The sequence below is a fragment of the Paroedura picta genome, chromosome 2, assembly GCF_049243985.1.
Source record: "Paroedura picta isolate Pp20150507F chromosome 2, Ppicta_v3.0, whole genome shotgun sequence".
NCBI classification, from domain to species: Eukaryota; Metazoa; Chordata; class Lepidosauria; order Squamata; family Gekkonidae; genus Paroedura; species Paroedura picta.
The window spans coordinates 82,995,722-83,020,766 of record NC_135370.1 but is presented as its reverse complement, the minus strand read 5'-3'; the positions used below and the strand labels follow the sequence as shown (position 1 = coordinate 83,020,766).

At 43.2% G+C, this 25,045-nt stretch overlaps 1 protein-coding gene, 1 long non-coding RNA gene and 1 other non-coding gene across 17 annotated transcripts in view; 1 reads left to right on the top strand and 2 right to left on the bottom strand.

The window, feature by feature from the left end:
- The window catches only part of LOC143829834 (uncharacterized), a 28,990-nt gene extending 16,222 nt beyond the window's left edge, over positions 1-12,768 (bottom strand). Inside the window, exons 1-2 of one of the 2 annotated variants that reach the window (XR_013228249.1) lie at positions 12,193-12,768; positions 7,758-7,871 (exon numbers count right to left, since the gene is read on the bottom strand). This is a non-coding gene — a long non-coding RNA (uncharacterized LOC143829834). The remainder of the gene's footprint in view (positions 1-7,757; positions 7,872-12,192) is intronic. The other variant, XR_013228248.1, reaches the window with a different exon arrangement.
- Positions 12,327-12,399, bottom strand: TRNAA-AGC (transfer RNA alanine (anticodon AGC)). Its single transcript has one exon. It is a non-coding gene; the product is annotated as a tRNA-Ala (tRNA).
- Positions 12,769-12,871: 103 nt separating the features above from the next.
- Positions 12,872-25,045, top strand: part of PPP6R3 (protein phosphatase 6 regulatory subunit 3) — a 100,102-nt gene continuing 87,928 nt past the window's right edge. For 7 of the 14 annotated variants that reach the window (XM_077321309.1, XM_077321303.1, XM_077321311.1 and 4 more), the window contains exons 1-2: positions 12,873-13,016; positions 14,375-14,449. The gene's annotated coding sequence lies outside the window, so the exon portion shown is untranslated. Of the gene's footprint in view, positions 13,017-14,374; positions 14,450-25,045 lie in introns of all 14 variants that reach the window. The other 7 variants (XM_077321310.1, XM_077321305.1, XM_077321304.1 and 4 more) reach the window with 3 other exon arrangements.

Genomic DNA, 25,045 nt, shown 5'->3' with positions numbered 1-25,045 from the left:
CAGTGATTGCAGGTTTTATCCCTTTTTGACCCATTATGCACGGGGGTTTTAACGCACATTCGGGGTGGAATGGCGGCGACTAAAATCACGGATAACGCACGGAGCCGGCTGCAACCGGCTGCAGCTTCGGTGCATGCCGCTGAAAAAGCCACGTCAGTGAAACGCGGAAGAAAGCGCAGCTTCCGGGTGAGCGGGGCGCAACCAGAAGCGGCGCCCGGATTGGCGCGTGCATAATCGGTTACTCTGGGTTTTGCCGCCGTCGCGCCCCGCCCCATGTATAACCGGTATGCGTCGCGTCTTCCCCCTCCGCGTTTTCCATGTGACCCGAAATCGCTGTTTCGGCGGCCGTGCATAATGGGCCTTTCTCCTTACTGTCTTATTACATCTGGAATTAATTTTGTTTACATGGAGTATTTGTTTTGCTTGCCTCTAGTGGGCGCATTCCAGCATCTTACCTGTGGGCAGACAAACCCTGTGATGTGGAATTGCCTGCCCTCCACTGTTTCAAGGCCACATTCTGAGCTGGTTCTTTTCTCCAGAGCAGAAACAGCAATTGCTCCAGAATTTGAGTGACTACATAGGCCTGCAATTTGCTTTACTAAACGTGTATTCAGCACCACCAAGAGTGGCCAAAAACCCACTTTCGTTTGTGCCCTCATAGGACATAAAATAGAATCTCTTGTGGTGCAGAGTGGCAAGGCAGCAGACATGCAGTCTGAGAACTCTGCCCATGAGACTGGGAGTTCAATCCCAGCAGCCGGCTCAAGGTTGACTCAGCCTTCCATCCTTCCGAGGTTGGTAAAATGAGTACCCAGCTTGCTGGGGGGTAAATGGTAATGACTGGGGAAGGCACTGACAAACCACCCCGTATTGAGTCTGCCGTGAAAATGCTGGAGGGCGTCACCCCAAGGGTCAGACATGACTCGGTGCTTGCACAGGGGATACTTTTACCTTTAGGACATAAAAACTGGAGATAATGTTATTTGTGTCCCTCCTATGTCTCAGCCTGACTTGTGTAGCCTCCCTCTTTCTCCTTTTGCACCATACATGATTTGTAGAGATACTTGTGTATATTTCTGGAGATACTCCAAAACCTGGAGTTATTCCGTGAACTGTGGTCCACCTATTTATTGGTGTTTTGATCTGAGTATCCCTGCAAGTAGCTAATGCTCAGTGCAGGATGTAAAGCCATTTTCACTCCTTGAGGAATTCAAATCAGGGATAGTCAGATAGGACTAGGAGGAGTGATTGCAGCACAGATACTAATTTCTCCCCAGCCATTCCTTGACGTGAGGAAGAATCTGTCAAGAAATACTTCCCTTGTAATTGGCAATGTTGTGTTCATGGTAGCTGTGTGTATATTGCATGCAGAATCCCTTTGGAACAGTGTTCTTAACATTCATACAGAAGAAGAAATAAAAATCCCACGCAAAACCACATGACTGTGTATGACATTTGAAAAATTGAATATTTTACCTAGTCAGAAGCTGATCTCTCATGTGGTATGACAGGACAGTTCTGTGCAGAATTTGCTCTTGTGAATAACCACCAACTGATGAACAACAAAGCTTCTCCTCATCACCACTAATCTCCCTCCGTTTCACAGATTCTTCTTTCCTTAAGGATTCATTTTAGTAGGTGGCACACACTGTCTGTCAAGCATTCTAATGTACTTTGCCCACAATGCAAATGGGAGCTAAGACTGAAGTTAACAGGGGTTAAGCCCCTTGGGTGAATTTGTGACTAGATTTGAACAAGGAATGGGGACAGTCTTGTAGCTGTTCAAGAGTCAGCATGGTCTCAGGGAGCCCAGAGTTCAAATCCCTACTCAAGCCATTAATCTCACTGGGTGACCTTGGGTCCCTTCTTCATGGGATTATTGTGAGGGTAAACTGACAGAGGGAAGAAACGTGTCCTGAGCCCCCTGGAGGGAAGATGGAACAAAATATATACACTAACAGAAACATCCCCGTTTGCTTGCCCAGGACAGTAGTTCTCATGTCCACAAGAATCCTGTTGATTCACAAACAATTGCTGAAGCCTGAAAACCAAAACTGCTATTAAAAGATACTACCATAGAAACATACAATCCATACAAAACAAGTGTTAAACTATAAGACTTCCTTTCTAAGCTAAATCCGTAAAACAATTTCTATTTAATACAAATCTGACTTGATTGTTATAGCCAAAGCACCACTCTGACCCTGACAGAAACCGAAGTAATGCAGTAAACCAACGGTTTGCTGCTGCTAGCAATACCTTTGTGACTTTACGGAAAGCAGGGTAAGCAATTTAAAAAATTGCTCCGGGAAGAATGTTTTCACTGCCATAGAAATAACTTTTTGGGAATCTTGGCAAGCACCCACCACCTCAAGAAGTTTACGATTCAAGTTTACATTTGGTAAGACGGGCTGTCCCAAATACATGTTTTTTTCTAATTAATGAAGTGACTTGAGCCATCCTTCTTCCTTAAAAAGCAAAGAAAAGACTAAGAAGAGCATGGGATATTCCCCCTTTCCTGAATAGGGAGTGTCAGTCTCTTGCTATGAACTGTGAAAGTATAAATAACTGAAGGCCAGTGGATCTGGTCCTGGACTTTGTATTTACACAAGCTTTTAGACAGCTGTTTCCTTTCTGCACCTCTAAGTAACACAAACCATTCATCCCTCTTTTCTTCAGATGTCTATTAAACACCGGTAAGGTATCTATATAGGTGACATCAAAGAGGCATGGCAGCTTGGATGGTAATCTCATCAAGAGGAGGAATTCCCTCCTTAAGTTTCCCTTTAAAGGGTATATGGCATTTGCACAGGTGAACATTCATCCTTTTTCTTCCTTTCCTCCCACCTATAGTTTTAGTCAGTCTTTTCTGCCCACATCATCATAAAAGGAAGACAGGACTTATTGGGCTTGGGGAATTCTATTTCTTGGGATATGCTTATTTTGCAACTCCTTCATTAAAGAGAAAATTCTCTTTCCACAGCACTTGTCCCCCAGTGACCCATGGAGAAGCAGTACCCCCCAAAGCCCTGTCCGGATGTTGTGAAGGACAGTTGCATGTCTTGATGCACGACTGATTGAGACTTGCGGCCATCTGTTGATCTCCTTTAGCCTCTCTGCCTTATGTTTTCCTGCTCAGCGCTTTTATTGCTTGCTGTTCCTTCCAGGGGGCTAGGCAGCTCGAGACTGCAGTTCCCCAGCCTTTGTGTGCTGCTCTGAAATCCATTTTCAGGCTCATGAGCAGACATTTGTGTTTGGGGAAGACACTGACTGCTACAGTAGTATACACCTTCCTCCGATCCAAAAGAGCAGAGAAAAGAAGGAGAACGATATCCCCTGCTCTGTAAACTCTGAGCAAACACTGAACAAAATGAACAGTTCCCTGGAATGGAAAGGACATTGTGAGCCCAGAATGTGGCAGCAGACCAGACACAGCCAATGCAAACTCTAGCATTATAGATGTCCTTTCTAGTTTGTTCTCTTAGGCATGTGATGTCTTGATCAGATAGGAGTCTGGTGCCCTCTAGTGATGAGTGTTCTGAACTGCAGGTATGCTGTTGAAACATATTCCCCCCTCCCCAGAAAAAAATAAAGCTTGGATAAGAATTCAGCCATTCTCCCAACCCCAACTCACTCCAGATTTGAGCCCAGAGGCAAGCAAGTAGTAACTTCTTCTTCATTACTTATGAAGTGTATGTTTTTTCTGGACTCAAGAATGAATTTGCCTGAGTATTGCTGTGGGCAGGAAAGTGTTAAAGAACTGGGGGAGGGAGGAGGGAACCACCAGATGTCCACAGCAAAAAATGTAGGTCACCTATTTTTCCCTTGCGGGATCTGAATTGCTGCTTCCACACATAAGTAAAGCCAAATAATATGGCAATAGTGAATCTGCTTCACTTCAGAGAGTCTGGTCTCTGAAATTACTGGCACTTTAGGAAGAGGCACAGTTTTAAAATTACTTACCACATTTAATTTTTAGAAAGAAATGACTATGCAGCTATAGTTTCATTATCATATAAAACCAAAGCACTGTAAGAAATAATCTATATTTATTATAAATTCCAAACTAAAGCAAGTCCTGAAGTACGGGTGTACTGTATATGAGTGTTTGAGCTGAAAGAGCTGTGCAATGAAGAGCACCTTCCCACCAATTTGACCTTTTGGGGATTCACTCACCGTATATGAAGTTCAGGTACACACCTATTTTCTCAAGTCATGGATGTTGCCACGCCTATTGTAGAGGTCATTTGCTGGATACCAACAAAAAGATCCACATACAGAAGAGTTCTTTAGAAAGTTGTGATCTTTACCATTTGGATTTGAGTGAGGAACTAGGGCCAAAAGTGTCTGACCAGTGGATAACTATAGGAATAAAAACAACCGAGTCGTTCCAGAGCAGCCTCCCATCATTTTGTCATATCTCAGATATTAGATTGTAAACTCTTTGGGGCAGGGATAGTATTGATAGATCCCATTAATGTAAATAGGGAACACACAATGCTTAATTGTTATGAAGACTTAAAAAAAGGAGATCCAGTTATATGACAGACTAGATTATGAAATAATAGGCATTTCCATTAATAATGAGAAAAAAGCAGACGTTACATACAATAGCTAATGTTAGTTATCTTAAAGAATATTTTTGGTGTTGCCTTTATAATAATCAATCAGGAACTGTGTTTGAGGGAGATGGGAGCTATTTGTTAGGGAAATGCTAATAACCCTTAAGATTTATGTAATGTTTCTAGGCATGCAAAGCACGTCCCATGCATTATCTTGCTATCCTTGCAAGAATGTTGAATATTATCTCTGTATTTCTGGTGAGTGGGTGATGTTCAAGAGAGCATGGCTTGTCGGAAGTCACCTGTCATGTCTACAGCAAAAAAATAAATTTAAACTGAAAACTTCAGTCTCTTAGCCGTCAGGAGGAAGCTGTTATGGCTTTAAATGGGGGTTAGACTCATTGAGTATAGGACCATCAAAAGTTGCTAGCCACAGAGAGAACCTCCAAATTCAAAAGCAGTAAACCTGAAATCCAGCAACAGGAGAAAATACTAGGAGAAGGTTTGGCTATTATGTGAAAGAGAAATGGACTCGGTGGACCATTATAAGGTTGCCCGCTCTGGGATGGAAAATTCCTAGAGATTTGTAAACCAAGTAGAGAGAAATCAGCAGGGATATAATGCCATCAAGCCCACCCTCCAAGGGAACTCTGTATTCTGTGGATCAGTTTGAATTCAGGTAGAATTCCAGCCCCTACCTGGGAGTTTGTAACCCCAGACCATTAGTCTGATCTGTCAGGCCTCTTCTTAGATTCACTGTCTTACAACAGCTCTCTAACTAAAAAGTTTCTTTTCTTTCCAGATGACAGGGTTTTACCATTTTTAAAAGAGACAGCAAGAAATCAACTTTGTGTTTAACTGTGTTTTTTCCTGTAACGAATAAAGGTAAAGGTATCCCCTGTGCAAGCACCGAGTCATGTCTGACCCTTGGGGTGACACCCTCCAGCGTTTTCATGGCAGACTCCATACGGGGTGGTTTGCCAGTGCCTTCCCCAGTCATTACCATTTACCCCCCAGCAAGCTGGGTGCTCATTTTACCGACCTCGGAAGGATGGAAGGCTGAGTCAACCTTGAGCTGTCTGCTGGGATTGAACTCCCAGCTTCATGGGCAAAGCTTTCAGACGGCTGCTTTACCACTCTGCACCACAAGAGGCTCTACCTGTAATGAATAGGAAAGACTTAATAAGTCCTGAATCACTCACAGAGCTGACTTTAATTGGTATATATTTTTTGCTTTTAAACGTGGCATCATGGATGGCTTAAATAAATGTCACAGGCTGTAGTCTGTTTGGACCTAATTATGACTGTCTGCTAGGGATGGGCACAAAAAGAGGTAATGCCACCAACTGAACTAGGAGGTTGGTTCACGAACCGGTTTGGGCAGTGTGTGGCCCTGCAAACCCCTTTGAAATTTTAAAGGGACGCAGAAGTCAGTCCAAAAAACATCTTTGCAACGAGTAGGCAGACTTTTGTGCAGTCCCCTGTTTTCAAACTGCCTTGTCTTTTTAAAGGACATGAAACAAGTGGGAGGAATAAATGAACAGGACTTGTAATAGATGGAAGTAAGCAGTGGGTCATGGTCACCAAAGGATCCACTTGCTCGACACAATCAAAGCCCATACAGGGGTGACCATGAACCAACTGAAAGAAGCAGTCATTGAGAGAAACTTATGGTGAAAACTTTCCTATAGGATTGCCGAGGGATTTCCTCTATAGGATTTCCTATAGGATTGCCGAGGGTCGAACATGACTGAATGGATAACATCATCATCATCAAGCAGTGGGATCCTAAAATGATAGGTATTGGGGCTGGTACTATTTAAAGGGATTGCAGAAGACAGCCTGAAAGAGCTGTGCAATGAAGAGCACCTTCCCACCACTTAGCTGTTTTTTAGCTGCAATATTTTTAAAGTTTAAAGAGACTGCAGAAGATAGCCCAAAACAGCTGAATGGCGGGAAGCACCTCCCCACTGCTTAGCTGTTTTTGCTGTTTTTACAGGGAACAGAAAGCAGGGGCTTAAAGAGACCCAGAGTTTAAACCCCCACTTTCTACTGCATCCATGAATGACTACAAACCGCCTGAAACCTTCATGGAAGTTCATGATGATGAATCCATCATGAACTTCTGATTGTGAACACAAACCGTGTAAAATTCATAATGAATTTTGCTTTGCAGTTCAGTTGATGCACATCCCTACTGTCTGCTCCTTCCAGCTGCAGACTCTTACATCTTTTACCACTCAATGAAGGTAGGGGAGCCTCCATAATGACCAAAGAGAAGGCAAGGCAATGCAGCTGGGCACAGGGAATCAGTGAGAAATGGATTACCATCCCCTGCATGAGTGCAAATGCCTTCCACATGGAAGGGCCTCTTTGAATCCCCATGACCACATGACATCAGTGCCGGCCCCGCCCCAGACGGTGTGTGCTAGGTGTTCCATTGCCCCATGGCATGAGAATGTGGAAATATCTGCGTTCACGTCTGCTGCGGGGGCTGTCCCACCACAGGCCCATGTGGATAGGGAAAGAACTCGACTTTCTAAGCCCAGCTCCACCCCCTCCTACAGCAGCCCAGATGGGATAGAAAATGCCCCACTTGGCTCTGCAGCGTTTCACTGGACCATGGGGCCAAATCGAGCATTTTAAAAATTTGCAGAAAAGTGAGATTGCAATCCCCACTTTGTCCAATTAAAAAAAAAATCGCCCCTCTTCCTGGCAGCAGAACCGTTCCACCCCAGCTGCCTCAGTGAGGAGGCTGTAATCTGGGGGCAGACCTGGTCCACCACCAAAAAAGGTCTCCTGTGGGGACACAGGAAGTGGCGGAGCATGTTGCTATACCGCAAAGCACTGCCAGCAGCCCAGTGTTTTCACAGCTCTTGACTATAAAGTCCTCCAGCTTCACCTATGCCTTTTCCTGGCGCAGATGGTGGCTGTGGCTGCAGGGTTGCAAAATGCTGATCACATAAGGAGGTGGGGTAAAGTATCTATAAATTGCTGCGGCGGAACTGTTGGAGTGTTGTTTTGTGGTTAGTGTAACTTTGAATATTGTAATTTATCATTTTCTCAGTTGCTAATGTTGAATTGTGTAATTTGTAAGCTGCAGGTAGTTACTTGAAAAAGTTGTACATAAGAGTTATGATCAGCTTTATATATGGTGTTTTGTAGAATTGAGATAATTTAATAAAAATATTTTACCTCTGCCAGACTCCAGACTGGAGGACTAGAAAGAGAAGTTTGGAAGGAGAAAGGGGGCTCAGAGTTCCTGTGCTTAGTTCTGTCTCAGCCAGCTGCAGGTTTGCTTCCAGGGTGCTAAAAGGATCAGTGATGGAAATGAGATTAGAAAACTGAATCCGAACATTTTGTTTCGCCTAAATGGATTAATTTGTATCTGTTTGGGAAAATGGAATCACCATGTTCCTCGTAGAAGCAAGCTGTATGTTTTTTTGTTTAGAATGAGCTTGTTGCTATTATTTTTATTATTAGTTTCCAAAACTGCATTATTTAATGTCATAAACCTCTGGTTTTATCAATCATTCTTAGCAGTTACCAAGATAATTAGTGTGTTCAAATCCTAACACCATTTATTTACGGACCATGTTCCCTTGACCTCATTTATTTTTAAAAGCTTATATACGCATTCCCCATTCTATGAATGTCCAGAATAGCCTACAGTAAACATGCAAATATAATAATACATCTTCAACAGAATCGAGTAATCCTGTCTGACTATTGATTGGATTTCTTACCTGCCACTCTTGAAATCATCTTGCAATGGGTTACAATAAAATAAACCTCATGTATGCTAAGAACATTACAACAACATACTCCATCAGAAGAAGAAGATTTGGTTCTTATATACCACTTTTCTTTACCCGAAGGAGTCTCAAAGCGGCTTACAATCACCTTCCCTTTCCTCTCCCTACAGCAGACAGCCTGTGAGATAGGTGAGGCTGAGAGAGCCCTGATATTACTGCTTGGTCAGAACAGAAGAAGAAGAAGAGGTGGTTCTTATATGCCACTTTTCTGTACCCAAAGGAGTCTCAAAGCAGCTTACATTTGCCTTCCCTTTCCTCTCCTCACAACAGACACCTTGTGAGGTAGATGAGGCTGAGAGAGCCCTGATATCACTGCTCGGTCAGAACAGCTTTATCAGTGCTGTGGCAAGCTCAAGGTCACCCAGCTGCTTGCATGTGGGGGAGCGTGGGATCAAACCCGGCTCACCAGATTAGAAATCCGCACTCCTAACCAGTATACCAAGCTGGCTTTCAGCAAGAAAAATAAGGACAAATAAAAATCAACCCCATATCCTCCCTCCTTTCCTCTCCTCTCCTCACCCCCGCCCCCAGCAACTCAAGACAAAACTCTTAGGGGTGTCGATCATACAGATCGATCTTAATCCAAGGTATTAATATAGTTATTAATATAGTTCATAAGCATGTGGAGGGGCCCTTCAATCTTCTGTGCCCTGATCACCTGGTGGAAGAGCTCTGTTTTACAGGCCCTGTGGAACTATTAGCATTCCTTCAGGGCCTTCAGCTCTTCTGGGAGCTTATTCCATCAAGTCGGGGTAAAGACCGAAAAGTCCCTGACCCTGGTTGAGGCCGGGCAAACCTCCTGTGGGCCATGAATCACCAATGTTAGTACCTGCAGAGCACAAGGCTTTGAGGGGAGCATAGGGCAATAGGCAGCCCCTCAGATACGTGGGTCCCAGACTGTGAAGGGCCTGAAAGGTTAACACCAATTCGCTGAACTTGATCTGTGCTGAAACTGGCAACAAATGCAGCTGCCTCAGCACCGGCTGGATATGGGCCCTCCAAAGTGTTCCTGTGAGCTCCTTAGCTGCTGCATTTTGGAGTAGCATTTTCAGGTCGAAAACAAGGGAAGGATGACTTACAGAAGTCAATCCTGAAGGTAACCATCGCATGGATCACTGTGGCAAGATGTTCCAGAGACAGGTAGGGTGCTCGCAGCCTTGCCTGATGAAGATGGGAAAATGCCAGACGTGCTACTCTCGTGACCTGCATCTCCATAGTAAGGGAGGCATCAAGGATCACATCCAGGTTTCTGGCACAGGACAAGAAGTTATACCCAGGCCAGGTTGGGCAAGTGCGTTTCTTGGCCTGCCCCCTGTCTTCTAAGCCACAGGACCTTTGTCTTTGAGAGGTTGAGTTTCAGGTGACTCTGCTCTAGCCATCCAGCTACATTTTCCAAACAACTGGCAGATGTATCCAGGGGGGAATCTGGGCGGACATCTATGAGGAGATAAAGGTGGGTGTCATCTGCATACTCATGACAACCCAGCCCAAAGCTCCGGACCAGCTGGGCCAGAGGGCGCATAAAGTTGTTAAAAAGTGTGGGGGAGAGGACTGCACCGTGAGGAACCCCACAAGGGAATTAAAAATGGTGAGACAACTCTTCCCATACTGTGACCCTCTGTGTTCGGTTCTGTGGGAAGGAGAGCAGCCATTGAAGGGCTGTCTCACAAATTCCAGTCCCAGCAAGGCAGTGGGGGAAGAGCCTGGAGTCAACCACATCAAATGTGGCCAATAGATCTAACATCACGAGAATGCTGAGCTGCCTCTATCCAGCTGCCACTGTAGGTCATCAATCAAGGTGAGCAACACTGTCTCCACCCTGTAGCCAGGACGGAAGCTCAACTGGTATGGTTGTGTGCCGAAGCTTCCTCCAAGAATGCCAGTAGCTGATACGCAGGGCCTTCTCAACTACCTTACCCAGACATGCTAGATGCAATGATGGGCAGTGGTTGGATATGCCCCGTGGATCAAGTGATGGTTTCTTCAGCAAGGGCCACACCACTGCCTAGTTCAGTACCTCAGGGAACTCCCCAGTATACAGGGAGAGGTTGATAAGGTCCCTGAGTGGGCCTTCTATCTGCTGGTTGCCCCCCCCCCCAAACAGCCAAGAGAGATAGGGATCAAGGGGGCAGATGGTCGCCCTTACTGAGCCTAGCAACTTGTCCACTTTGGTTATTGAGAGCCACCTGAAGCCATCAAACATTACTTCCTGTGATGGCCAATAGTCCTCAAGCACCCATTCTTTTATCAATTGTGGCAGGAAGGTCCCAGTGGAGCAAGTAGACTTTATTTGCGAAAAAGCTTGCTAATACCTCACAGCCAAGATCCAATTGACTAAAATTTTGGCGCCCTTTCTCAAGGGCCGTAAGAGACCAAACCACCCTAAACAATTACACCGAGTGAGAGCTCACAGATACAATGGCAGTGGCAAACTCCCATTTTGCCACCTTCACAGCCATCTCATACGCCCTCATAAGCGTGGAATAAAATGTCCTTGCTGCTTCATTGCAAGTCTTCCTCCACACTCAATTCTAGTCATTTCAGTTCCCTCTTCCTCTCCCAAAGCTCCCCAGTATACCAAGGAGCCCATTTGAGTCCCAAGTGTGGAGAAGGTGTCTGGGGGTGATCTTGTCAATGGTAACAGGCAGGTGGGATGACCAGTCCTCCACTAGCACCACCATTGAGTCACAAGGGGGCTTCAGGTCCCACAGAGCATTCAAGAATCCAGTTGGATCCATAAGTCTCCGCAGGCAGGATAACTATTCCTGTCACCCTGGGCAAAACTCAAGCTTCTTCAAAGATCTTGTAGGACAGATATTTTGAAAATACCTATATGGTAAAGCCAAATGCACCTCCTGGGGCATGGAGGACTACAATTTGGGGATAGTAGGCCAAAATACACTCTTATGTCCCACCAACTGCAGATTTCTAAAGGTCTACCTAGAAAATGTCAGGATCCAGACTGGTTTGTACAGGTGGAATTGGGCCTTCAGGTATCTTTCTTTCAAGTATTGGGCCTTCTGGTATTTTTGTTCCAGAAAATGACCTACCCTGGATATGAGGACACTGTTGTGGGAGGTCCCATCAAGATGTTTTCCATCTCAGAGGCAGAATGGACCATTGGATACTTACTTTGAAGGGTCCTTCGATATATGGTCATATCATGATTAACAAATTTAAAACTTGCCATGGAGACGTTGTCATGGCCCCCTCCCCCCACCTCAAGAAAACAAAAGCCAAAGAATCCAACCTTAAATGAGAGCCAGTGTGGTATTATCCTTAGCTCGTATAACTAGAGATGCCGGACCCCAGATGGAGCATGGGGATCCCTCGGTTCTACAGCTTATCTAAAGGGAACAGAGATCAGTTCCCCTGAAAAAAATGGCTGCTTTGGAGGGTGGGTGGACTACATAGCATTATACTCCACTGATGTCCCTCACAGCCCCACATCCCACCTACTCCCAGCACCACCCCCAAAGTCTCCAGGTATTTCCCCAGTCCAAAGCTGGCAACCCTACGTATAATGCATCAAAATATTTAGCATGATCTATGAACACGCTGTGATTTTCTTAAAATGGCATTTTGAACAAAGCCATTTCTCTTTGTGTGTTTCTGAGACGCAGCCTGGATGGGTTTTTGTGTGTGTGTTGATTTTTAGACTGAGGTAGATACATCCAGATTTCTGAGGTCTTCCTTCTGCACTGATTTGTAGGTTTTAAAAAGTACATGCCTCCTTTTCAATGAGAAGTAGTATAGTGAAGTACAAAAAAAATCAGTAGATTAAAGTTTGAGTCTAGCCCAACACGGCTACCCACCTGAATTTTGTTTTAAAAGAACCCCTATATCAGTTCTCTCAGTGCAAGCATTACTGTATTGGTGAAGTAACTTCTGCATCCAGCTTTACAGAACGGGGAAATTATAAGCGCTTTACATTGTAAAAATAAAAGACTGGAGAATGCGGGCATCGATCCCGCTACCTCTCGCATGCTAAGCGAGCGCTCTACCATTTGAGCTAATTCCCCTATATAGAAAAGTTCTTTCCTCTTCCTTTTCTACTCCACCTTGTGGTGAGAAGTCGTTGTTGTCAGGCAGTTTTATCGGTTCTATTTCATGATTGGGGCTTGGTTTCGTGCACCGCCCAATGGGAGAATTGTGGTCGCCTAGACGCATGCGCAGCCTCATTCCTTCTTTTGTAAGTGATTGGCTGAAATTGGTTTATTTTTAAACGGGAACAGATGTTTTCGTTGGACAATATAACTGTCTTTCAAAGTGACGTTAAATTGTTGCTAAGGCGTGAAGGTGGGAAGACGACGGCGCCCAACAGCGCACGCAGATTGGTCTAAATTAAGCCGCGACCTCGTCCCTTCTTCTTTTATTGCCCAATAGCGAGGTGCTGGGTGAGTGATTGACGACGCTGGTTTGCCAATAGAGAGTAGAGGTTTCTCGCCATTGCCCAATAGAAGGGGTGATTGATGAAGAAAGGTGTGCTCTGTGGAGAGTTGATTGGCATGAAAGGGGCGGGGGAAGGGGGCTTGGAGGAGCTGATATGTCCGCCATCTTGAAGAGTCGGTGATGGTGGCGAGGAGTAGCTTTCCCGCCTGAGCGGGGGGGTTCACCGGGGGGAGGCGCAATCGCCGAGGTAGGGCTCTTTAGGTTGACCCGTGCGCGTTTCTTCTCGCTCAGCGGCCTGAACTGAGGCGTCCTCGGCCCTTTCTTTCCGCTCCAGGGAGGAGGAAGGGGGCTCTTCCTCACAGGGATCGAAGCGGGGGAAGGAAGCGTTGGGCTTGAGGGAGTCCGGGTCCTTCCCCAGTGCTCCCCCCCCCCCTCTGCTGGGTCCAGCTTCCACGCCCGCGGGCTAAGGCCTTCTCCGCCATTGGATTTTCAGCAGCGGCCTAGACCCCCGGTTTGTTTTGGTTCCCGAGGTGTGCGTGCGCTGTCCGCTCCCCACCCAGTCCTGTGTGATAGCGGCCTGTGTGCCCCCCCCTCCCCGCGCCGCCACTGCTGCTAATCCTCGGGGGATGGAAAGCCAGGATACTTAATGGCTCTGATTCCCCTGCTACAGGATGCAGACAACGGGGGTATTCTTTCCCCCTCTCGAAATAAGTCAGCAAGGAGGGAGCGGGGACAGATGAATATGCACACAAACACTACTATTTCGGGTATTATCGTACTTTCAAGATGGGAGGACAGGCAGTGACTTGTATTTTCTTTTTCCTTACTGATTACTGATATCTAGTTTAAACTATACATATTTATATATAAAATAACACGGATATGGCCCGCCCCTGTCTGCAGACGTCTCTAGCCTTCGGACTCCTTTTCTGGAATCAAAATGGGATCTTACCTTTGTTTATAGTGTGTCTGATCTGGAGAGACAGAGATTTGGACTCAGACTTTTGAAGATAGTTGATAGGAACTGATCTAGCTTGTCTTGCCTCCATTCATCTATAGGATTGTGCTAATAGGGAGGTGAGGACGCAAGTATCCTGTTTCGATGCGTCTTAAATGCCATCTCCCCACAAATAAATGCTTTTTATGTTTTGTGATGGTGATGTCTTGTGATGACTGCCCTGTTAACTTTGCCTAGGAGAGTAAAGTAACAGATCCAGTAGGTTAAACAAATGAGAGAGAAAAAAACTTTAAAAACGTTCTGTGGAAGATGTGTGATATTTTTTTGCTTATTTCGTTATAGTTGGTTTGACCATTTACTTCTGTTTTGGAAAGGTAGTTCAACCTTAAGGATACACTATTTGTAGTTATTTGTAGTTATAATGCTTTGTTTATATTTAATCAAATTGTATTACCTAATGTGATTAAGGAAAAGATCCACAGATTTATTTTGCAAACAAAGTTATTGTCTGGCAGCTGCCCAACATAATTTCAATGGATTTCAAGTAAAAAAATGCATTGGTGTCCTGCTGAGAACAGCATCTAAGTAAATGCAAGTTCAATATTTATTTATTTGAAACATTAATGCCACCTTTTTACCCAATTTAGGGTCCTCAAGGCAGCAAATGATGAAGCACATTAAAATTGGCTTTGGAAATAAATCATTCACAACCTGGGAAGTAGGTCAGTGATAAGTCATATGGTGTGGAAATATTTCTGATTATATATTTTTGTGACAAAATTACACCCATATGTAAATATAGTTTGTTTATCTGTAGTTGTCAGTGCTTTGATAAATCAACTGTAAATCAGTCATGTTAGATAGGATCAATATTGGACATTAAGCACAGACAAACCCCAGTCCTTGTGCATGATTCAGCCTAATTTAGTTCACTTTGACTTGGAAAAGTATCCAATTCAGATTTTCCTTGAAAAGTCACATCAGCTGTCAGTGTGGGAATGCCAAACAAAACTAAAGTCTTCATCTGCTGGCAGAAGACAATGATAGACTAGTAAGTTCAGAAGTTGGATATTTACTATATGTAGCCTTAATCATTACCAAAGAATATGAGAATCTTTTTATGTGGGTTGAAGTTGGATAACTTGATTTTGTTATAACTAGAAAGGATGTTTTCCCATCTTGGTTGGTGTTTGGTTCCTTTTCACTTTTCTCTTATATTCAGCTATCAAGATCTTTTTGGTCTTTTTTTCTCATACAACCACCTCAGTTTATCCATTTGTCCTTCCTCTTCCATTGGTTCTGCACTTCTTTTCTCTAAACAGAATGAAAACAATATGCATGGGGAGCCTATTCAACCTTGTTTTTAAAACGTTTTCCCCCCACTCTGCATATATTTTGTATTTCTTTGATATTTGTATCACTACTGCCTTCTAGCACTGGTATTCAGAAGCTTTCTGCATCTGAACATGGAAGTTCCCTTAATCACATGCCATGGTTGAACCTACCCTTTATGTAATTAATTGTCAAGTTTCCTTTTAAAGGCAGCTGAGTTTGTTGCCTTCATTACATCCCCTGGCCATGGATTCCCTATTTTAATCACACAGTGAGTAATGAAGTACTTCCTTTTGTCTGTCTTGAATCCGTTACCCGTCAATTTCGAGTGCCTACTATTTCTAATATTTTGGGAGATGGAGAAAATTCACTCTGTCCACTCCTTCCTCTTTGTGCATTAATTTTCATGACACCCATAAGTAATCTTTTTGTCCGAGCTGTGAGAGAAAGACAAACATCTGGAGTTTTCAGTTTAGAAAAGGTACAACTAAGGTTTATAAAACTATATATGATATATGATGTGGGGACAGTTGACAAAGGGAACTTTCCCCCCCTCTCTCAAAATACTGGAACTTGAGGGTATTCAACCAAGCTGATAGGCCAGGGGTAGTCAAACTGCGGCCCTCCAGATGTCCATGGACTACAACTCCCAGGAGCCCCCTGCCAGCATTCGCTGGCAGGGGGCTCCTGGGAATTGTAGTCCATGGACATCTGGAGGGCCGCAGTTTGACTACCCCTGTGATAGGCAATAGATTCAGAATGAACAAAAGGAAAGAAAACTTTACACAGTGAGTGATTAAAATATAGAATTTGCTGCCAGAGGATGTAGTGATGTCCACAAGCATAGGCATCTTTAAAGGGGGATTAGATATGGAGGCTAGGGCTATCAGTGGTGATTAAGGGAGCCTCCATGTTCAGTGGCAGTAAATCTCCAGTTCCAGGAGGCAACATCAATAGATGGCCTTGGCCACTGTTCTGTGTTGTTGAACCTCCAGGGGAATTGGTTGACCATTCTGTGAGATAGGATGCTGGACTAGGTGGACCACTGGTCTGATTTATCGGGGCTCTTACGTTCTTAACTGAAAAGTTGAAATTGCTTTCATCTTCATTCATTTCAATAATTGGCTTGCTTGCTTCCTTGTGTATTATTTTGAGCTTTGCAATATCTTTTTTGAGGTATGTCAGCTAAAACTGCACGTGATTCCTTTACAACAGGGGGTAGTCAACCTGTGGTCCTCCAGATGTTCATGGACTACAATTCCCATGAGCCCCTGCAGCATTTGGACCACAGGTTGATTACCCCTGCTTTACAAGGCAGCAGCATAGATTTATACACAGATTTATAACTACATTTTTGTTTTCAACCTTTACCTGATTATCCCTAGCATGCAATTTGTCCCAGTTCCAAATCATTGATAAACAAATCACATCGATCCAAATACCAATCCTTATGAGAACCTACTACTCACTTCCTTTGATTGGGAGAAGTGTCCATGTATTCCTACTGTCATTTAACCAGTGTTGAATGCATAGGAAATTGCATCCTCTTATTCCCTCACTGCTAAACTAACTCTTTGGCATGGTACCTTTGGTGAAAGCCTGTATGGTATAGTGGTTAAGAATGGTGGACTCTAATCTGGAGGCATGCATTTGATTTCTCATTGCTAGGTGACTTTGGGCCAGTCACAGTTCTTTCAGAACTCTTAGCCCCATCTGCCTCAAAGGGGTCGTAGGGAGGGGAAGGGAAGGTGTAAGCTGCTTTGAGACTTCTTATGGTAGAGAAGAACCATTTCATATTAAGTTCCTTACGTATCCTTGGATGTATGCAGTCTGGATCCAGGCACTTACTAGTTTTTAATTTCCCTAAAAATCCTAAAACTTAATCGCTTCTCATCTCAGTTTGAGTCAGTTTTTCACAGTAAATCCCTGGAAATGTTGGTGCTTAATGGAGCAAGTACCCTGCACTTTCCACAATGAATGCTGTTGAAATGAAGTTGTTTGGCTTCTGTGTCATCACTTCATCTTCCTTTAGAAATCTTTTTATTCCTTTAATAGCCCAACCAACTCCCTGCTGTTTTTCTACTCTTGATAAAGAAATAGTTATTATTTGTCTTGATGTTTTTAAAAATCCGCTCTTCACTTATCTGCTGCTCCAGACAGACGAACACTCTATCTCGATCTACCCCATCCAAGCTGCTTGCCCTGCCGTGACCCCTGTGAAAGGGTCATTTGACCGCCAGGTTGAGAACCACTGGTCTAATCCTTTTTCTTTTAAAGCTCTTTATACGTCTTGCATCAGGACTTGAGTGTCACCCAGAACCAAGTCCATGGTTTGGTTGGGCTCTGTGACTGACTGTTCCAGTGTACAGTCTTTTATGATATGTCTATCTGACTCAATCATATATTTTCTCAGATAGTGTGACGGTAGTTGAAGTCATCCAGTATAGCAATATATTCTACTTTAGTCACTTTCTTTATTTCCTTCTCAAGGTTAGCCTCAGTGGTTTGATCAGCAGGTGATAGCACAACCCTGTTTTGAGTAGTCCTTGGGGCTTAGTATCTCCAACTATATTCTAGTATGATGGAGGAGTTTATGCCCCTAAGATTTCCCAGATTTTTTTACTCTCTACTCTCTATGATAAAGCATCCTCCCCAGCATATCCATTGTTGTGTCTACTGAGTTTATATCCAGAGATAGTAGTGTTCCATTAATATGTTTAGTTCCGCCATGTTTCTTAACCCCCCACTGTATCTACATTGCCATTTTGCATTAAGCACTGCAGCTCTCCAACTTGGCTTCAAGCCTGGCATACAGCCACCTGTATTCCCTGACATGGATAGCGCAGGCTACTTGATTATTTCTTCAGATCTTGAAGGATAAGCAGTGCCGGACCTGCTTAATAGTTGGATGGGAGACCATTGTGGAGTACAAGGGTCACTATGCCAAGGCAGGCAGTGGCAAACCAGCATGTTTCTTTGAAAGCCCTACAGGCTTGCCATAAGTCATCTGCAACAACAGGGGAAAATAAGATGCATATAACATGTTTCCTTTTCCAGTGATCCTCTCCTTTCTTACACCCTGTGGCATATGCCCTTGGCTGTCCTCTTCTCACTCTCAAGTTATATTGCACTCCTGCCAATATCACTGGGAGTTTTACCCATCATCTTTTTCAAATGAATCATCTCAAACTAGAGGCTTCCCAGTTCCTGCTGACTTTCCAACCTTGTTCTTGAGCCTTTTGTACTGTTTTTGCAAGTTGTTTATATGTGAGAGAAAACAGAAACATTCTTAAATTGAAGATTCATAGCCACTATAGGTTTTATTTCCCTTGTAGATGTAGATGTGGGGGGAAGCATTTGTATACACATAATATTAACGCATTCTGAGATCTCCTGCAGTTTGTGCAGCCTGATCTTATGCAGGTTTAGGCATGCCTTTAGCATATTGATATTGACTTGAATCCACTGAACTGTTTCCATGGATGAAACAGTTCACTTCCAGAATGAGACCATCTGCTCTCAAGGCACTGGGTTTGAGTGCACCTGTTCTGACTTCAAGACTGTAATAGAGTATATTAGTTACTTGTGAAAAGTCCGTAGTGTGGTAAAGGGTTAAGGGAACTAATGCTTTGTTGGGAGTTTATGTAAAGATAACTTTCAATATGAGCTTCATCTTAAAGATCACATGCTACATTAGCGGTAATTGATTATGGAAAGACAATAGGTATGACTGTACTAAACACTTGCTATGTTACGAGGATCAAGAAAACTAAAGGTGGAGGTACTTTGAGAGGGAGCTTGTAGCCTTATTACTAATCATCAGGTTCATGCTAGTCTACTTCAAATACAGCAAAGGATCTGTATACTATGTGTTCTCCCAATTCTAAAGTAGGCTGATCAGTGTAAGCTAATACCCTATTGCATTACAAAGATCTCAGTCAGGTGCTTGTAAGGACAGAGTTTTCTGCAGCTCATGTAGATTGCCTCTTTCTGAAGGAAAAACAACCTCCGATAACATTATAGACCAGCCTTTCTCAACATTTTTACCACTGAGAAACCCCTGAAACATTCTGCAGGCTTTGAGAAACCCCAGAAGGGGAGCAATTGTGGAGAATATGTTTGGAAACTATAGCTGTGTACACACCCACCCAGGGTCCCTTCCCTTCCCACCCCTCCAGGCCCATCAATGGCAATTTTGGATGGGGGGGGGTCAACATGACCATGTATGGTCAAATCAGCCAATAAATGCTTAATACATTTAATATATAAATTTAAAATTAATTAACTCCTACTCATTCAGGAAACCCTTCCAGGGATGTCAAGAAACCCCAGAGTTTCATGAAAACCTGATATAGACATCTGAATAAGTGAATCATGTTCAAGGTTTCCTGGGAAGTTTAAGTCACTGGGCAAAGTATTGTAAATGGGCTATTCAGCCAAGTTGAGGTTCTGTGGCCTTCAGTAAGGGGCACGAAACACTTAAAAAGAATTTATTACCTGGCATACTTCAAATTTTTCAAGGCAACAAAAAGTTCAGTACTTTGCTCCAAATTGAACTTTAATGTGCCTTTTGCTTTGTTGGCATGATTGCCGCATGAATCTACACATTCTGTCTTGGTTTGCTAATAAGAAGTTTTTTGTAGTCACCACTGATGAATTTATTTGTTTGTGTGTGTGTTGGTTTTTACAGGAGATTATCTCATGTAAAAAGTGAAGGAAAGTTGGTAGTTGGATTAGGTATGTGTGGAGATGTGAGAGCCCTGGAAAACAACCGGAAATATTTGGATCCCCCTCCCTGAGAAAAAAACTTGTAGTTTAGAGGTATACAATATTGTCAAGATTTTAAAATTTTAAGTATAAGTTTTGCAACAATTAATATACTATAACATGTTTCATTATAATGAGTAGTGTTTTCAATATTGATAGATACAAATGGGTAGCTGTGTTGGTCTGAAGTAGCACAATAAAATCAGAGTCCAGTAGCATCTTTAAGACCAACAAAGATTTATTCAGGGTGTGAGCTTTCGAGTGCAAGCACTCTTCATCCTTTCAATTGCTTGCACTCGAAAGCTCATGCCCTGAAACTTTTATTGTTTTCATTATTAAAATCTTTAGCTTAATATTCAAACATTCTGGCAGTCCAACCTAAATCTTGAATTTGTCCAGATAATATAGTTCCTTTTGTCTAGTGTGGAATTTGTTTTTTACCATTGGCTTTTATTTTACTATTTCAGAGATGGCAGAAATTAAAGCCACATGGCTATGATAGCATTTGCAACTTTCTAGAATATTGAATATCTTGCCTTTTTTCAGTTTCATTGTGCTAATGATACAATATGTTATAAATAGTGAATTTCACATTGTTAAATCAGCAAAAGTAGGCTTGGTTTGACAGGAAAGTAAACATTGTATATATTTTTCAAAATTTCTATTTGTCCCTGGGGGCGGGAGTAGGGGTGCATTTTCTCCCTGGCGTCAACATTTCTGGAAATTTTGTGCCCCTAGGCATGTGAGTAAATGGATTTTGCCACAAGTAAAAGGCAAATTACAGAGCCCTGGCTGCTAGACGTTACCAGGCAGTTTTTCCTTTGTGTGAGGGATTGTAATCTAAAACAAAAATAATAAAATGGTATACACAAGAACATAGATTAGATTAGTTTGTCTTAACCCTTTCTTCTTTCCCATCCCTTTTTCCCTAATTGTGAGGCAGCATGTATGCTTTCCCACTTCCATCCTACATGTCCAGCCCAAAGATCTTGTGGTGGATCTGGATGAATGTGGTGTGACCTAGATCAGGGGTAGTCAACCTGTGGTCCTCCAGATGTTCATGGACTTCAATTCCCATGAGCCCCTGCCAGCAAACACTGGCAGGGGCTCATGGGAATTGTAGTCCATGAACATCTGGAGGACCACAGGTTGACTATCCCTGACCTAGATGGCCCAGGGTAGCCTGATTGTCAAATCTTAGAATATGAGCAGGGTTAGCCCTAATCAGTAGTTGGATGGGAGCCTCACAAGGAAGTCCAGGGTTGATATGCAAAGGCAGACATTGGTGAACCACCTCTTAATGTCTCTTGCCTTGGAAACCATGTGTTACCATAAGTTTGCTGCAACTTCACAATACTTCCCACCACATAAATTATGGAGAAGTTGAAAAGGGTGGCAAGACAAAGACAGCATCTTCCCCCACTCCCAAGTTCTTGGCAAGCTTGCATAACAGGAAGAGGCATTTTTTCCTGACAACTAGTGTTTTGCAGGAGGCAACTACAGCTGTAGGTGTTGCTGCCAATTGTGGAAGCGTGGCATGAAGAAGAGAACACCCCCCTCCCCTTGAATTTCCTGCCGTGCCACAGAATTTGAAGTGGGGAGTGTTAATGGTGATCTCCAGGTTCCTGTGAGGACTGTTAGTGCTGTCATTAGTTGGTCGTGTATCTAAAACAGTGTCAGGCTCTAATATGACAGATCATAACTGATCAGACAGCTGTGGGTTGAAAGAGGGTGGACATTTTGGTGGGTGATTCTCGCCATCCACTAATCATTTTATACTATACTACTATTTATACAGATTACAAAACTATTTCTGGCTTTTGTAACCCACCCTAAGCCTTTGAGGAAGGGCAGGCTAGGTGTCTGTAAATGACAAATATCTTAGTGGGTGATTCCCACCATCCACTCAGGGAGGCAGAAGCTACTTTTTTTAGTTCCTGTCTCCTTGTAGAAGTCTCAATCTGTTCAGTTCTTTTCCTGCCTCTGTGGGGGACAGTAGGCTGCTCTTTATTCTCTCTTACTCACATTACTTTCTTCTTTCTTCTGCTAGGTTTTCATCTTAGTCTTCCTGTTTATACCTTTAACACTTCTCTGCTAATTTCCCCTCCCTTGCTTCTCAGGCTCATGAAAGAGAGCAAAGACAAGCTAAGAGAGCAACAGCCATCTTAAGCAGGCTTGCAAAGCATACCTTACAAGGTGCTAAAGCTATGGATAGAGAATGTAGTGATAGCTTCCCTTCTGACATTGAATTGGAAGCTCCAGTCTCCACAGGAAAGCTGTGTCTGAACCTGCTGCTTGCTTGCCAACTGATCAGGTGGAGGCTGGAAAATTCGACTTACCATTCAGAATGTGCAGCACTGAAAACCAGGCCCACTCTCCATAGAGATACAGAGCAGGGATCCACAACCTTTTGACACATGGGCCCCATTAGCGTGCCCAGTGCCTAAAGAGGGCCACATGTTAAACCAAAATGTAACAAAATTATCAACCTACTTATTTAGATCAAAAGTAAACATTCAAAGATAAATTGAAGAGAAGTTAACTTGAATGCAATCCATTTTGGAACAGTATTTTACTGTGGATCCTTTTATTTGGCTACACATGCTTATCTAGTCACTGTGATGTTTGTGGCTGTTTTCTGTTAGCCAAGGCATTGTTGTCCAAGTCAAGATTTGTGACACACTCTTTAATAGTGTTATGTAAACCAGTGGTCCCCAACCCCCAGTCCGAGGAGCGGTATCGGACCATGGATCAGTTGGTACCGGGCTGCGGCTCCTCCTCGTCCTCGTCCCCAGCTGCTGCCTTGAGGGCTGCCCTGCCACTCTGCCGCCAGCTCACCTTTGGTGCTCTCCAGCAGCTGCCTTGGCTGGGGCTCCCCCTTGGCATGGCACTGTGCTGATGCTGCTGGCAGCGCCCCCAGTGGGCAGTGGTAAGTCAGGTGTGCTGGCGGGAAAGCAAGTGGAGCAGGGGCGCAGGCAGCGACATCCCTTGGCAAAAGACTACCCCCTCCGGGCCTCAGTAAAATTGTCAAGTGTTGACCGGTCCCCGGTGATAAAAAGGTTGGAGACCACTGATGTATATGTTCATCTGTAAGCCTTGACCTACCCTTTGATTTCACAAGTTTCATCTTGGAAAAGGTTTGTTCACATTTGTATGTGAGGGCAAAGACTGTGAACATGCACATTACATTTCTTTAGGTTGATAAATATCAGGTAGAACAGAATAGAAATCTAACAGACTTATTTTCTTTGTAAATGTCTCCAAGATGATCGCTGACTTGCAAATCAAGTAGTTCCATCTGAAAAAAGTTACGTGCATCTTCTGGTGCTACTTAAAATGGATTCTGAAACATTCTTATTTCCATTACAAGCTATCAGTTAATCTGTTCTGAAATTCCACCTGCAATAGGTTCAGTGCTTAGAAGTGTCTTTCAACATTGAATTGTAAATTCCCATCCTCAAATTTTAGTACATTGCAGCAAGAGAAGTTTGAAAAGTTACCTTCACTAACTTGCTGCACAAAAATGTTTAGTTTTTCTTCAGAAGCTTTCAATTCAGTATACATATTACATACAAGCTTTACTTTCCCCTGCAACCTTAGATTCAATGTGTTCAGATGCTCTGTGACATCCATTATGAAAGCCAAATCAAAAATCCATTCAGGGTCAGAAATGGATTTCCTTTCAGTTTAAGAAAGACATCAATTTCATGATGAAGACTGAAAAACTTTGCCTCTACTAAGCCACCTGACTTCTGCATTGTAAAATACATCCCCATATTCGGTATCTATCTCTGAGAGAAAATTGTGAAACTGACAGTGAGCAAGGCCATGATGTCTGATGTAATTAATGCTGGATACAATAAAACGCATCATGTTTTCTCAATGAAGAATCTTACTACACAAGGCTTGCTGCTGGATGATGCAGTGAAATTGCATGGGAAGTGTACTGTTTAATTTAAATATGTCTTCATTGGTTTTTGCAACTTCACCAGTTTTACTTCCCACCATATTTCTTGTGATGCTTTTCAATTTACCCTAACTCAGACCAAGATTTTCTACTGATTTTCTGCAGTTGCAGTGCCTTTTAAAATCTGCTGTGTACACAACTCTTCTTTAATTCTGAAGTTGGAATCTATCCCCCTGATAAAAATTAGTAGTTGAGCAGTGTCTATAATGTCACTGATCTCATGTAATGCCAAAGAAAAGGAATCAAAACTTTTTGCCTTGATAACCCGTGACATATGCACCTCTTCTCCTGTCTCTTCAACACGCTTGATGATTGTAGATGCAGATAAACTGACACAAGAAACTGTCTCAGGGCACATTTCCTCCATTATTTTAACCATGCACTTTTAACGAATTCACTTTCACAGAATGGTCTACAACTCTCAGCAATACATTTAGCAACATGATAGCTGGGCAGGTTCTCTTCAACATGCATTCTAAAACTATTTTGCTGCAAAAATACTGATTTTTTTAAAAGAGAGTTTCTCTTAAACAGATAAACAAATTTACAAATTTTAGATCCAGTATAAGATGGCAGTTGTCTTTGGGACCAAGAACAGTATGGAGTAAATACCCATCCCATGTTCTGGCAACTGAACAGGTTCTATGGTTTCCACCTCCAGGAGGTGGAAAATTGCTTGCCTTAAGGCTTCCCTCTTTTCCAGATTTGCGCTTAGGTGGGAGTGACGAAACGGGTTGTAGGGGTTGAGTTGAGAACTATTTTGTAACCAAACCGAACCACATCCATTGCCCATCAGTTTGACTGTATTGAGGCCCAAATGCTGTGAAACAGAAATAGATGACCTCCTACTGGGGCCGACTTGTAGTCATGCTCTGTTCTGACTGTTGTTTCTGTCACACTTGTCTATTTGGACCTTGTCTATTTCAAATGCCTTCCTCTCCGAAAGGATTGGTGATTATAGCCCCATAATCCTCTCTTGTTGCCTTGAAATCTGGGAAGAGTATTCTGAGATCTGAAAGAGAAACCTTGATATTTGTGATCATTACTATACCTGACAAATTTTGAAAGGAACTGTTTTCTATCTCTGGTTTCCACCAGAATTCTATTCAATGCCTCACCAAACAACATCACCCTGGAAAGGATAAGCAATTACAGTTGCTTTCGAAAGAATATCGGCTGACCAAGCTCTTAGCCAAAGAACATGTTTGGTTGCCGCAGCTGAGGCCAAACCTCTAGCCACAAAAAGAATCTA